The 13,857-nt window shown below is 51.0% G+C and overlaps 1 protein-coding gene across 2 annotated transcripts in view; it reads left to right on the top strand.

The window, feature by feature from the left end:
• Positions 1–461: 461 nt before the first annotated feature.
• ADAMTSL4 (ADAMTS like 4) overlaps positions 462–13,857 on the top strand; it is a 63,093-nt gene continuing 49,697 nt past the window's right edge. The window contains exon 1 of one of the 2 annotated variants that reach the window (XM_054010959.1): positions 462–1,121. The gene's annotated coding sequence lies outside the window, so the exon portion shown is untranslated. Of the gene's footprint in view, positions 1,122–5,557; positions 5,616–13,857 lie in introns of those variants that run through there. The other variant, XM_054010960.1, reaches the window with a different exon arrangement.

The following is a 13,857-nucleotide window of genomic DNA, read 5'->3' on the forward strand; positions in this document are numbered from 1 at the left end:
ATCCTGGGCAAAAGTCCCTTCCCTTCTCCATGCCTCAGTTTCCCCCTATAACGTCAAGGGGGGGGGGCAGGATAATCCCCCCACCTGGGGGGAGGGGATTGGGATTGCCTTTGAATTTCCAGCCCCTGGGGTGTAGGGGTCAGAGGGTGGTTAGGCGGAATGTATGAATCACAGCTGGCAATTGGGGGGGGGGGGAGCAGGGCTACAGAGCAGTAGCAGATGGGGGGAAGGGGGTCTTTTGGCTCGGCTCGGCTCGGTTTTCTCTTCGGTCCTGTTTCAGGCCGGGCGCTGGGAACCTCTCGCCGGCAGTAACTTCGTGCAAGGAGGTAGGAGGCCGGGAGCAAGCCCCCGGGCGCGGGGGAGGGGAGCGTGGGCGCAGGCTGCGAGGGGAAGCGGGCTGGGGAGGCGGAGCGGCCGGGGATGCATGTGGAAGGAGGCGGAGAAGGGGCAGGGCTGGCCGGGCGGTTGCTGCTGCGATCCGCGCCCGGGGGGCTGCACCCGGGGACCGGCTGGAACTGACCAGCCCCCGGACCGCTCCGGCAGGCAGGCAGCGGCGGAGCGAGGACCACAAGGAGCCGGGGCAGCGATCGGCGGCGTGACCCGGCCCCGGTGCACCCACCCGCGGCGGCTTGGGGGCGGGGGTGCGAAGCGGGGGCCGCCCGGCAGCAAGAAAGTTACAGCCAAGTCCGGAGCGGCCGCTGGACCCCTCTGCCCGCATTGCACGGGGAGGTGGGTCAGAGCAGAAGCGGGGTGAGGGGCTTGCAACCTCCCCGGGATCACCAGGACTGGACTGGGGGCATCCGGAAAAGCGAGTTTTAGCCTTGGAACAGGAACCCAGCTGTTCGATCCCCAACAAAACATCTGGCGTTACCAGCTACTCAGTGGATTTCCCTCCCAAAATATTATATCCCTCTCCTGTTTCTTTCTATCCCTCCATCCCCCCTTTTCTAGATCTATCTATCCCCATACACCCCCTCTATATAATCTCTGCCCCCCCCCCTATTTCTTAAGGAGCATATTTCTTTCTCAAAACAAACCCCAGAGCCAAAGGGTTAAACGTCCAGTCTGCAGCCCCCTAGCCCCAACCCTTGGATGGGACTCGGGAGCGCTTCAGGAAGAAGGTAAGTGACGCGGCTTGATTATTCTCTGTAGATAAGTGGATTGCCCCTGCCTGTTACTCGCTGGAATTGGGTCAGTTTCACTGTAGTTGGAAACCTGTTGCCTGAGTGTGCTGCTGGCTAATTCTTATACACCTGCTGGGGTTTTGAGACTATCTTTTAGCTGCTACTCCCCAGAAAATGCCAGAAAAAAAGTGTGTGTGTGTGTGTGTGTGTGTGTGTGTGTGTGTGTAAAATGGGTCTTGTTGTACCACCCTTGGTTGCAAATGAATCTTTCATCTGCTAGTAATATTTCGCCGTGCACTGATGTCCGCCTGAAAGAACCACTGGGCGGATGGTTGTAAAAGCAATGGGGTGGGGCGGGTGTTCATAATATTTCAGACACCAGAGGCTTAACAAAAAGTCAATCCGGCTTTTTAAAGTTCCCCTTTTTTCTGCCCATCGTGGGTGTGGCATCGTTACCACGGTGTGTGTATTTGTGTGCGCTGGGGTGTGTTGAAAGCAGTGGCTGGAACGTGCCAATGGGAGCCAGGGGCAATGCTTTCGCAAGCCACACAAAAAAAGCCACACAAAAAAAGCGCCCCATCAAGTTTGCTTTTACTTTTATTGCAGAGACAAAGCTTTGCCCCCTCCCTGCCTGGGAAATAGCTCGAAACATTTTTTATGGAATGTGCAAGTGAGAAATCCCCCCCCACCAACGGTTTTCTCCTTCCCAGTTGTGGTTCTCACACTTGAAGGCTTTGGACCTGATGCAACCCCCCCCCCCCCCCCCACTGCCCTATTGATTTGGGGCCTCTCTGTGCAGTAGGAAACAGCAAAACGCCATTCTACTGTTTCACTTTGGCATCCAAAAATACTTCAGATTCTTTCATTTCAAAGAGCTCAGGGAAGGGGGCAGGGAGGGGAATGTTTACAAACAAGGACAGGTTACAGAGGGGAAGAGAAAGGTACATGCAGAGCTCTGGCCTTTAGCCATTTCTGGGCCCAGCACAGATCTACCCTGTGGGTCCAGGTATTTACCGGGCGGTGTTTTCCAAGATACTCCAGTGAGGAATCCGAGCAGTGGAATCCACTGGCAGCCCTGCTGTTGTCACTAAAAGGGAAAAGGATTGTGTTGAGAGAAATGTAAAAGGACCCTGCGTCGCATAAAGAAACCTAAAGGGTGCTGTTGTTTTTTTTTTTACCCTGATCTATAGCCACATTTGGCTGGCACTACCCTCCCGAGATATACTCAAAGAGTAAAACCTATGACATCTCTCCCATTCAGTCCTCAATGCCAGCCTGGGTGGTCCCAGGTGCAAGCGTGGGATGTGGGTCGTTTCTCTGCGATAGATATTATTATGGGACACATTGCTTCAATCTCAGCCCAATTTGGTGCCAGCCCCTCGCACCCAGCCCCTGGCTCTGTTCCCCAAAAGACCCTAAAAACCACCTCTTGATGCGTATCACCCATTGCAGCTGCTTCTGGGGTGATTGGAACCTCAGTCCTTCCGGGACTACGCGGGCTGGACTCCGTTGTCGTTCACACGGCACGGCTTAATCCCCGAGGGAAAATGTTAGCGGGCCGTAATCCTCTGGGAGGTGGCAGGCGGTGGTGCTACAGCAGAACCCACCTGCTGTCAACTCCCAGCAAAATTCCCTTTATAGAGCCATGTGTCGAATAAAGTCCCAGATTGTTTCACTACATTGCAATGTGCTGATTGGGAAGCTCCCGTGTGGAGTGGAGTTGCTTGGTGGAAAAAAAAAATGACTTCACTATAAATGTGTTTGTGTGCGTTCTCTCTGGTGCATATGCACTGTAATAGTGGCTAGAACAAGGCAGACTGCGGGCCAAATCTGGACCTCCAGGCCCTTTTGACCACTCCAGACCCCACAATCTTTTTATTTGCTTATTATTATCATTATTATTGTTGACTTTTTTATTATTTTCACTGGAGTCTGGACCTTGGCTATACCTTGACCAAGAAATTTGGAATTTGACCAAAAAAACAATTGACTACCCCTGGGATAGACTGTCAGGGATCCTGCATTCTAGAGCTCGCTTTGAAAGAGGAGTGTTTGTATAATCATCAGATCAGGGACCGGGAGTCATGACACCTGGGTGCGTTTCCCGGTTCTTCCATTGCGTGCCCTTGTTCAAGTCATTTGCCTGCACTTCAGTATTGCCAATGACAAGTGTTTGAAAATTATGAGTCATCTCTCCACCCCCCCTTGCTGCAAAAAAAAAAAAAAAAAATCCATTAGATTGGTTTAGAAATGATGAGATTGCTAAAGAAAAGAATAAATGTTGTGGGATTTCTGTAAGGCCTCGGGATTCTGAGACGTTGATGTTCACAACTTGAAGCTTTTTTCATAACCATGAGGGCTAGTAATGTACTTTAAAAAAAACCCCCAAACAACCAGGAAGCTGAGATTCTGATGTATTCACGTGACTCCAGCAGCTGGGGCTGCAAGAAAAGCGCCAAATAGCTCAAGACTCTCAGTTAAATTAGGAGAGCTGACATCACTGGTTTTGTGCCTCTATTTTCCCAAGGGGAGAATATTCCTTGTTTTTATAGAGAAGTTATGAAGTACTACTGATTAGGGTCTCACGGGCTCCCATGGGAAGTTTGCCTGAGTGGGGAGTACAGATCCTGGCTGACTGTGAAAGGTTTTGACCTCCTCCGACGTAAGGCAATCTATAAGAGCAAAGTATTATTTCACAAGGATATGGGGATATATTATAAGCCTCCTCTAAGTGTACATTTGAGTGGCAATGCCAACATTAACCCCTGCCCACCCATTAACCCTAAATCCTGCCCCTGATCCCTCAAATCCTCTGTCCAAGTCAGTTTAGAACCAGCACGGAGTCCATATCCATCCTGAATCTCCTGGAGTCTAAGGTCAGTAGCAGCCCCCGAAGCTTTGAGTGGTCCCCAAAATAATGTGCAGTGGAACTTGCTATTGCGGACTGGAACGGAACAAATTCTGTTTATAGTGGAAGAGAATGGAAAGCCAAAGCTATCTCAGTGCCCTGCAATGTTCAGATTGCAATCCACGCCCGTGACAGGGCAGGGTGTGTGTGTGTGTGATGACTTTGCTGTAGTATAAAATCCCTCCTAATTGATGGTTACGTGCACCTGGATTATTCTGTGTATTCTGGAGTGCCACCCTTTGTGCTGGGTGCCGTCCCGACACATAAGAGATGGTGCCCAAGACATTATTAGATGAGAAGCAAATAGCATTTCCCTGCCATATTTATTCCTTTGATTGGAGTAAATGCACTGCTAGCCTAAATATCACATTTAGAAGCTTCCTTTTCACACCTCTATCCGTGGGAATCAAAGAAAGTCGAGAAGAAAGAACCATATGGGCTCATGCCCAACACCGGATTTTTCCCTATGCACCCCGGTGATGCTCTGGTAGCTTTCCATTGCAGGAGCCCCCGCCCCTGCTAACAAGCTGGCTTGTCTCTCTACAAAAGTGTACTCTGCCCGTGTAGTAAAAGCGGTACAAGCCTCCCCTAGTTATACCGGTATAAAGGTGGTTACAGGAAGGGGCAATAAACTATCCCAGCATAAGGCACTTTTATACCAGGACAAAAACTAGGTGTGGACCAGAATGTTCAGTCAAGCGCCCTCTTGAGAAGGGATCTTGCATGTATCACGTGTCTATAACACACGACTGAATGAGGGTACGTCTACACTACAGAAAAAACCCAGTGGCAGCAAGTGTCAGAGTCCGGGTCAATTGACTGGGGTTCACAGGGCTAAAAATAGCAATGTAGGTGTTCCCGCTGAGGCTGGAGTTGGGGCTGTGAAACCCAGAAAGGGGGGGAGTGGGTTGACCCAGGCTCTGAGACTCGCTGATGTGGCTTTTGTTTTGCACTGTGGATGTACCCTTAAAACACTTAAACCAGAGCCGCTTGACTTTAAGACCAAGAGAAATCCTGCTGACATCCAGTTTGTGAGGGAAAACCTGGAACGTTTGGTAGAAATTTTTTCATGTTTGTTTCATGGGGGGATAAAAATCCCTATTGCCCACTCAGCTCTGTGAGTGACGTTTCTGCCCCGGATGTTGATTTGCACCAGTTGGCATCATGTTCTTCCTGAACGGCCCTTGTCCCGCTGTGGATGGAAGCTGATTCGCTACTGCGTGCTTGGTACATCTAGTTACAGGTGCTTTCAGCAGCAGTGCGTGATCCTGGCGGTGGGCCTGCAGCTACAATGGCATCCGTGCAGACGGACTCCTGCACCCAGATCTAATTGCAGGACCGGAGTTGGCTGATCTCTGCTGTAATGCAGATGGTGAGATTGTTAAGATGAAAAGGTAGATTCTACCAAGAACTCAGGGCCAGATTTCCAGGGGATCGGCACCCACGATTGGGGCTAGATACTCCGCGCCCACCAGCTCCCATGGTGAGATTTTACAAAGATCTTGGCAACCCGCCCCCCACGCTGAGCTCATCTGAAACTCTTGGGCTTCAGGAAGACGCAATCCTTTCTTGTGTTCCAAAACGTGAGTAGCGCTTGGCCGCTGGTGCCGAGCACTTCGTAAAGCAGATGTCAAACCAAAGGAGGGCGGAGAGCAGGGACTTTTAATGGGACTGAACTAAGCGGAGCAGTTTGGCTTGGAGCGGGAGTGTTCTCTTGATGTTGGCTCTTCGTTTCCTCTTGTCTCCGGGTCTCTGTTTATTTCCCGGCGCCTTGTCTCCTTTTCCAGTGCATCTCCAAGAAAAGAGTACGTCATAGTATTAAGGAACATATGTGAGCATAATGAATTGGAGCAGCCCCGGGTCTCCAGGGAGGCGTTGTGGCAATCCGGAGGCTCTGGGGCCTAGGCCTAGACCTGACACATAACGTAGGCCCTTAGGCAGGTTATTCAGACCCAGCTCAATGGATGGAAGGGAAATCAGTGGCCGTCAGGAGCCAAAATCCCTTTGAAGAGCTGAAGAGCTGGGCCTTAGAACCTGAGATACTTACGCTTGTCCTCAAGTCTTTCCCCATTCGGCTGAGGTTGTGTTTAAGCGCTTGGATAAATGGTACTTGGGTGCTTTGCTGAATCAGGGTCAAAGTAAATAGTGATTTGGGGGGGCCCAACTTGTGACAGCCGACGGGGTGCTGGAGGGACCCAGTTCCCGTTGATTCTGATTGATGTGGTGGGTGCTCAGTGCCTCTGAGGCACTAAAAATCCAAGGCCCCCTCTGGAAATTTGGCTTTGAACTTCTGTGATCTGTTAGCACCAGCTGGGGAAAATGCCTCCCTGAGTCATTGGGGAAGAGTGGAGGAGGGGCTAGAAAGCTCAGGCTGTAAAATTGGATTCCCTTAACCCCTCAAAGTCCGAGGGCGTTTGATCAGGCCCCATATATGTGATGGGCTGGGCCAGACAAAATGAGTTGGGACTGGGTTTTGGTCCCAAGCTACACCCCCTTTTCATCACTCTCCCATCTAATTGGTCAGCTCTATGCTGCCTATACCCCACCAGGTACAGGGGGCCGATGGAGAGAGGAGGTGGAGCCATGATGCAAAGTGCTCCAGCAGTCCTTGGCTGGTGTAAAGATCCTTAGGGGGCGTGTGGCTCAGAGCAGCCCTTAGGCTGCTCTAAGTTATGACATGGGCTGGCCCAGCCCTGAGGCAGGCTAAAGATCAGGGGAGAAGGGGGATGGCTTAGAGCCACTCTTCTTCCCCTCTTCCCCGCCCCCGCTCTTTGCAAAGATCACGGATCTACATTTTATTGTGATGACCTGGCTTTTGTTTAAGGACCGAACCACTGCTCTTGTCTAGCTATTAGTTACTAAGGAACATGAAACAGCTTGTCCAGTGAGAAAGGGGCAGAAGGGCCATTATGCGGTGTGGGAAATGTCTCCAGGCAAACCGTCCTGTTTTGAGCCGGCTAGTTATAATGGAGGGTTTTCCTCTCCCTTTTTCTTTATTACCGTCAGGACAATTTGCATCAAAATGGGGTGTTTGCTGCTCTCTGGGGCTCCCCTTCTCCCTCCTGACATCATGTTTCTCGTTTCTGGTGTCACCGTTGCAGCATTGCCGACTCTTGACATTTTATCGCGATAGTTGGTGTGGGTTTTTTTGTAAAGTTCCAGCTCCTGGAGTCCTGTGACAGAACAAGAATCTCACCTTCAGTTTAAAAGAAAAAGAAGGTTTCTAGCCCTCACAGTGGCAGATAAAAGCTCGGGTCCTGAGTGTGTCCTGAAGGCTCAAACTCCAGAAAGCAAATAAAAAGAACTCAAAATGCATTATTATTTTAAAATCTTATTATTTTTAAGCCAATCTGATGATTTTTGGGGGGGCCTGATGAGTGATTTTAGGATGCTTGCAGTTGGCAGTCCTGTAGTTGACTGCCACAGAAATGACTGTGATGTTATAACTTCAGGTAGGGAGTTTATAAGCATTGGAGCCAAATTCCTGAGTTCTCATGCAAAAGTTCTCGAGTCCCTTAATAATAGAGAGCAATAAAAGGAGTGAAGGCAGGATCTTTTCCATACAGAGTGTTCCTGAAAGTTTTTTCCACTAGGCATCAGCTGTCTTGGCATCCAGCTTTGGTTTTATTCATTGTTTTTTGTGTGTTATTAAAATGGCTTGCTAGACAGTTAGCTCACAGCATCCAACTTTATCTGCAAATCACCTCCTGTTTTCTGTGCGAAAACATCTGTCTTAGCTTTCTGCTTTCCCCGGACACTTAATTCCTCTAGAATATTTTCCCCCCTCCCCTTCCCCACCTCCCTGCTGCAAAGGACTGGTGGCTCATATGAGGTTATCAGGAACTTTGTGCTATTGAATCTGAACAAAACCGAGCAGGGCTGTTTCTTTAACAATGGGGGTTTGGATTCAGTTCATAACTCAGATCTGGGACCCACCCAGAAAAACTCTTCCAAGCCCTGGTGTGTTTTGGAATCTGGATTTCATAGTTGGCTCTCTCACTATAACAAACCAAATGCAAAATCCCACATCTCAAATTTTGGGGCGTGTGAAATGCACGTTCAGATCAGGTTCCAATTTTTCCAGCTTTCTAGTTGAAAGAGGAAGCATCTGGTAGTTTAGATCACCACTTTAGGATCAGGTGGGATTTTCAAAGGGTTTGGAATAGGAAATATCATGATCTCAAAAATTGTGTTCTATCCTAGACAGGTTCTTATGCCACGCCCATCACCGTGGCACCTGGTCCCTTTGCAGTAGTGCAGTAAGGGATGGGACTAGCATCTGTCACACTTTTTCTTTAATTTTTCTGTGGGACCAGAGACCAAACACAATAAACTTGCCCTGACCTATGAGAACCAGAAAGTGAAACTGACTAAAAACATGAACTGAAATTGACCAGGCTGGTTTTACAGTCAAAAGTGAAAAAAATGTTAAGTACCTCAATAGCATCAGGGATGAAAGCCCAGTTGGACACAGAGATTGCTAAGTCCTGGTCTTTTGACTCCTGTTTATTCTTGTGGCAAGTGACGGAGCAAATACAGACGCTCCCATTGTCATTCCTATACAGCCCCTTTTTCATACCGTGTCCACATTTTTAACAAGTTCTGGTGAAAGTTTCACAGCCGGCATTCCAGGACCAGCTAGCTGACAAGCGCAGCTATGGGGGTTTCTTGTAGCTCGAAGGACAGTTCAGATAGGGGGAGAGTCACTGGATGGTCTGAGAAGAGCGAGGTTCTCATCCCAGCTCTGACAAGGATTCCCTGGGTGAGTCATTGCACCGCTCTATGCCTCAGTTTCCCCTTCTGTGCGATGGGGAGGATAATGCTGTCCTTGCTCCCGGAGGCCTTGGGGAGGGTTAATTAGTAAGCGCTAAGCATTGAGAGCTAAGAAGTGGCTAAACAGGGCATAGGAGGAAAGGCAGGCATGATATCTTTCCCTGCCTTACCCTTAAATCCAGGGCCAGATCAGAGGACCTATGGGTGACCCCTGTTGGATGGTATCTGATGGCATGTTGGGTGAAACTTCACTTACAGCCTGATCCAATTCCCAACAACCTTCACTTTTCCGACTGGCCTCAGGCAGGCCTGCCAAGCACCCCTGCTCTCCGCTCCTTAAGGCATTAGGCACCTGGGGACAGACATTATCATGTCTTCAAGCCCAGAGATTTGGTTTCAAAGTGATTAGCGCTAATCACTTTCCTCACAGACAAAAACCCGCTGTGTGAAGTCTCCCAGCTTCTTTCTGCCCTTTGCATAATCTCCTCTGAAACCTTGACGAGGGATCGTCTCCCTCTTGATAGTGAGTGGTGGTGATGGCTGCTGGATTGACGGTGCTGGAGAGCTCTGTGTCTCCAAAGGACAGGTGTAGGCCTGATCTCCAGTGTGGTTCAGTCCTACCCCAGAGAGAATCATAGAAGATCAAGGTTGGAAGGGACCTCAGGAGGTCATCTAGTCCAACCCCCTGCTCAAAGCAGGGCCAATCCCCAGACAGATTTTTGACCTAAATGGCCCCCTCAAGGATTGAACTCACAACCCTGGGTTTAGTAGGCCAATGCTCAAAACACTGAGCTATTCCCCCCCGCCAACTGTCTCAGGTGGTGAGAGGGGAGCTCAGAGGCTCATCCCACTCCCCGGCCCACGGGGATGGCGATGCACGCTGTAGTGAGGGATCGATCTCACCACGCCACACCCTGATCCTATGGATATTTGCAAGGTTAGGCCGGGCTGAGAAGGAAAGACCCGGGTCGGGATTACAGGCAGGCTGGGGAGATGCTTCCTGAGGCTAAACACATCCTCCTCCTTCTCCACACCAGCGCCTGCTCAGGTGACGTGATAGGCACGGACTTTTGAAGTCCAGGGCTCTGGAATGCCTCGCGCCGGGCTTGGGAGTTCCTGGCAGAGGCTGGTCTGATCAGAGAGCTGGCAGGGTGAGTGATGAATAATTTGCAATGCCAGGGAGTTAGTCCTGCCAGCCTTGGCACAACCATCAGTCAGCAAGGCCCGATTCTCAAGCAGTGTACAGGGAGGTCGTGTGGCTTAGTGGCCAGATCGGGTCGGGTTCGGGACACTTCAGGTCTATTCCCTCTCACCAGTGCCGTGGGAAGTGGATCGGCGGGATAAGAGCCTGGGCACAGTGACTGGAGAGAGAGGCAATGGATGTTGCTAGCCTTAGTGCTGAGATCTGGGGGTCCCTCGGGATGGGGCGGTGGCGTGTTGACCTGCTTTATTCCAGGCTGTTTGACAGCGCTCCAACGAGCAGGCATTGGAAGCATTAGCTCCGTTACGGGTTCTTTGCATGGCAGAGACGCGGCTTGGCTGAGCGGTTGTCCTGCTGCCTGGCCGTGGCTCATTGAATGCTCCCACGCCCCGGAGAGATGGAGCTATTTCTAATCGCCCGCTTGGTCACGACCGATTTGGGAAGCTAAAGGGGAATGCAGCGGGCGCGGCGTATTTAGATCCCACTCGGCCATCTGAGCGAGTGCCACATAACGAGGAGCTGGAGACATCCCAACTAGATAAAAATACCAGAGCATGGATTGGGGCTGGTTGGCCAACGGCGGACAGAGCCAAAGTCTCACATCTAGCATGACTACCTTAAAGTTAACAGAGCCTAATTCTCACTAAGGCCCACTGTAGCAGTGTAAAAAGAGGCAGTGTGACCTAGTGGGTAGACATGTGGGTTCGATTTCCGCCTCAGCCACCGGCCCTCTGGGGGACCATGGCTCCGTGCCTCAGTTTCCCCGTCTGTAAAACGGGGATCATCGTCGCCAACTCCCTTGTAAAGCGCTTTGAAATCTACTAATGGAAAGTGCTAATTAAGAGCCAGGGGTTAAGTATAACTGTAATTCACGCCTACTTTAAGGTCTTCTTGCTCTGCCAGAGTGTTGTAAAAGAGAATCCGGCTTTGTCTTCACTACAGGAAGCTGTGGTTTATCTCAAGATAGGATCTCAGTATAAAATCCTAGTGGACAGGGCAGGAATGGTTTTACCTTGGTGGAGCTAATCAGATTCAATAATATACTCCCCATCTGGAGTTTACCTGGGCTAGCAACATGCAGGTAAAAACCCCTGTGCCTTGTCTCTGCTAACATTGTACACAGAGCCAGCCAGCCAGCCCTGTGTCATGAGTTTTTTTAAATATTCCCAGCCCAAATCGGGACGAGAAATCGAAATCTCAGCAGTGTGCACAAACGGAAAACGTTTTCGGTTTGAGTCGATTGAAACGTTTCATTTCAATTTGGACCCTTTTTAACCTTTCTTTAGTATAAATTAAGTTCAATTTCGAACCGCCCAACCGCAAATTTTTGTTCTGAGAGCAGCAAAATGGGAGATTTTGAAACTTTTCCCCAAGGTTTTTTCATGTCGGGAAATTGGTGGAAATGGGCCCCTTCCCGACAGGTTCGGTTTTGGTGAATCAACGTTTTTCAGCAAACAATCGTTTTGTGGTGAAATTCCCGGCCGGCTCAATATAAAAATGCACCTTGTTTTTGCAGAGAGACGGCCAGAGGCCCAGGGGAGCTGGTCTGATTTTAGCCAAGAGTAACTGACCACAGCATCTGAGCCAGCAATGTGTAGTGTCAACCCCACGATTGGGGCATTGATTTACATGGATGACTTTTTAAATAGGGAGTTGAATGTAAATAGAAATGTGACCATGGGGTTTATTTTAAATAGCAACAAAAACATTTGTGGTTGTTATGGAAACAGTTGCACTCCCCCCCCCCCCCCCCGCCCCTAGTCATTTTGGGAGCCTAAACATAAAAGCACAAGACCCAGGAAGAGAAATTGTCTAATGGGGCTGGATTCTGAATTCCCTTGCACCCTTGGGTGCCAGAGATGGGAAGCCAAAGGACCACTGTCTTCCTACTTCTGAGAACATGAACTCAGCAGGGGCACAATGGAGGAGGGGAGCAGGTCCCCCACAGCCAGGTGGCCCCCCAGCAAAACTTCTTTGCTTGGCCACATAGGGGTGGCTGGGCCAAATTTATGTGGCATTGTGACCTCGTGCACCAGGTTGCAATGCCATTCACTCAGATTTGGCCTGGCCCTGCCTCCACCATAACAAAGGGGCGGCCGAAGCAAACTTGTCCCCCCCTCCCCACTTTTTCAGTCCTTCCAGCACTGATCCCCCCCCCCCAAAAAAAACAGAAAAAGAACCACACGCAGGACAAAAAGCCAGTCTCTGCCCCACCCGGGCTAAGGAGTGTTTTGAGGGGGTTTAGAAGGAGGTCGTTTTGTGGATGTTGACAGGGAGCTTCCCCCATCGGGGTGAGGAGCAGCAGGGGAGGAAGTACAAAGGGGATCATTTGCCCACTCATCACATGGGCAACAGAAGCTGGGATCATGGGTCGACATCTCGATGGCGCAGGAGAGATGCTAGGGAGGGAGGGGCCAGGCCGGGAAGGGCCCTGAAAGTGAAGGCAAGTAGCCGACGTTTGATGCGATGGAGAAGAGGGAGCCAGTGGAGGGATGCAGAGAGGGGCCAAGTGACAGGCCAGGAAAACCATCTTTGCAACAGCCTCGTGAATGTCTCTGAGCGAGGCCAGACGGCATCTGTCCGGGGTCAGCGCGATGGGTGTCTAGGTGCCACCATGCGACAACAACCGGCGGTTGTCTGCGGTGCCAGTCCCAGGATCTGAGAGAGACGAGGTGGGTGAGGTGATGTCTTCGTTTGGATCCAGCTTCTGCTGGTGAAAGAGACAAAACTTCCGTCTTCTTCAACCTGAACCCTTCTCTCTCTCACCAGCAGATGTTGGTTCAATAAAGCCTAGGTTCTCAACCTTTTTCTCTCTGGGGCCCCCCCAAGATACTATTAAAAACTCCACTGCCCATCTCTGCCACAACAACTGTACTTAAACACCAGGGCCAGCGTTAGGAGGTAGGGAGCAGGGCAACTGCCCAGTGCCCCACGCCACAGGGGCCCCCACAACGCTAAGTTGCTCAGGCTTCAGCTTCAGGCCTGGGGGGCATGGCTCAGGGCCCCGGGCTTCAGCCCCAGACAGTGGGGCTTCAGCTTTCTGACCTAGGCCCCAGCGAGTCTCATGCTGGCCCTGCTTGGCAGCCCCCTTGAAACCTACTCCTGCCCCCCCCGGGGGCCCCGCATCCCTGGTTGAGAACCACTGCAATAAAGGATATTACCTCCCCCACCTTGTCTCTCTCAACACTCACTAGAGGGAGGAGTACGTTCACCTGCAGTCCAGGGCCTGACCCCACCCTCCTGTGCTCAAGTCCCGTGGGTGACAGCGGCGTTACACCAGCGCCGCTGAGATCAGGATCGGGCCCCAAGTCTGCATCCAGTGCTGATGAATGCACAACCGCTCAGCCAGAGGACAGGCGCAGAGGGACAGCGCCCTGGATGCAGTACACCCGAGACCTTAGGGGGTTGGTAGCGAACGCATTGTGGGGACCGATTCTGATCTCCCCGACCCAGGACGAAATCCAGAGGGACCCTATTGGCTTCAGTGATGCTACCGTGTGAACAGAGCAGAGCTTATGGGGAAGTGCTCCAGGGATTGACTCGGAGACGGATGGGTGCAGAGAGGGGTCACATGTAAGGGCGGGGTAGTCCCAGTGCCGGTCCATCTGGGGCACCTCGGCCCAAGGTGCGGGAAGACGATTTCAAGGCTGGGCGGTGAAACGTAACAGGAGGGATGGAAGGGGTTAAACTCCTAGTCCTGAGAGCGCTGGAGTCTCAGGGGAAGTGATCAAAGCTTATAAATACCTCCAAGGGAGCCATTTCAAGGAAGGATGGAATTAGCCTGGGTAAGGAGCAATGGCCCCAGGCGGAGGAAGGAACAGTTCGGTCTTTGCAGAGGGAATTCTTTATCG

The sequence above is a fragment of the Malaclemys terrapin genome, chromosome 21, assembly GCF_027887155.1.
Source record: "Malaclemys terrapin pileata isolate rMalTer1 chromosome 21, rMalTer1.hap1, whole genome shotgun sequence".
In the NCBI taxonomy this organism is placed as follows: Eukaryota; Metazoa; Chordata; order Testudines; family Emydidae; genus Malaclemys; species Malaclemys terrapin.